The sequence below is a fragment of the Etheostoma cragini genome, chromosome 6 (assembly GCF_013103735.1).
Source record: "Etheostoma cragini isolate CJK2018 chromosome 6, CSU_Ecrag_1.0, whole genome shotgun sequence".
Classification (NCBI taxonomy): domain Eukaryota; kingdom Metazoa; phylum Chordata; class Actinopteri; order Perciformes; family Percidae; genus Etheostoma; species Etheostoma cragini.
The window spans coordinates 28,633,656-28,634,989 of NC_048412.1; the positions used below are offsets into that span (position 1 = coordinate 28,633,656).

The 1,334-nt window shown below is 38.1% G+C and overlaps 1 protein-coding gene across 1 annotated transcript in view; it reads left to right on the plus strand.

Moving 5' to 3' along the window:
* Window positions 1-1,334, plus strand: part of pik3r4 (phosphoinositide-3-kinase, regulatory subunit 4) — a gene marked incomplete at its 3' end in the record, with an annotated part of 16,048 nt that overhangs the window by 11,894 nt on the left and 2,820 nt on the right. The gene's annotated exons all lie outside the window — the stretch shown is intronic.

The following is a 1,334-nucleotide window of genomic DNA, read 5'->3' on the forward strand; positions in this document are numbered from 1 at the left end:
AGGGGGGGGGTCGAGGTCTCCACTTTTGAGCCAAATTGAAATTTTGAGCGTCAAACACTAGATTTCCTGCATTCTGGTGAATATTTCTGAAACAATCTGTGCCTTTTTCTACATTAACATGGTGGAAATGTCTGAATTTATGTAAAGGAAATGATATTTTAATAATAATAATATAGGGAGTCATAGTCATTATCCCTCATGTTGTCCTCGGGTCAAATTTGACCCGTTTTTTGTTTTTTCATCACAAAAAGAATGGGCCTTCAACATAAGATGAAAATGTCAAAATTAGAAATATCAAATAACTTTAAAAAACTTTTAAAAAAAGCACCCATAACATTGAAAATGTCAGAAAAATGTCAGAAAAAGTGATAATAGGGTTGAAAAAAAAACACTACACAAGGGTTAAATATTCATTCATCAGAATCATTTATTAGTCGTTATAAATAATTCTGAATGAATGAATGGATGGATGGATCCACAGGACCGCCAATATTTACTGTTTATGTTACACACTAATTGTTTAATGGAAGAACAAAACCAACGTTTGTTGTGTAATTCATTAATTTTATTGAGAGATTTTATGTCTTTGTGTTATCTTAATTTCTCCTCCAGTGAGTTCTGGTTGTTGTTGTTGTTGTTGTTGTTGTTGTTGTTGTTTATTATTAAGCTGCCATTTGGAGCGGAGAGATCGTAAAGAGACACACATCACACTCTCTGGGAAACGTGTCTGCGTGGAGTTAAAAACAAATGAAGGGGATAAACCGACTCAGAACACACGCTTCCTGCTGGTATACACACACACACACACACACACACACACACACAATGAGAAAGATAAACACACACACACACACATATACACACACACAATGAGAAAGATAAACACACACACACATACACACACACAATGAGAAAGATAAACACACACACACATACACACACACACAATAAGATAAACACACACACACACACACATACACACACACACACACACACACACAATGAGAGACACACACACACACACACACAGTAAGACAGACAGACAGACACACACACACAGTAAGACAAACAGACACACATACACAATGAGACAGACACACACACCTACACACACACACAGTGAGACAGACAGAGACACACAGTAATACAGATAAACAGACACACACCAAGACAGACAGACAGTGTGTGTGTTAAACCTAACAGGATAAAACGCAGTGTTTCACTGCCCCCCCCTGACCATAGCCAGCATCACTGACTGTCCCTGAAAACACACACACACACACACACACACACACACACACACACACACACACACACACACACACACACACACA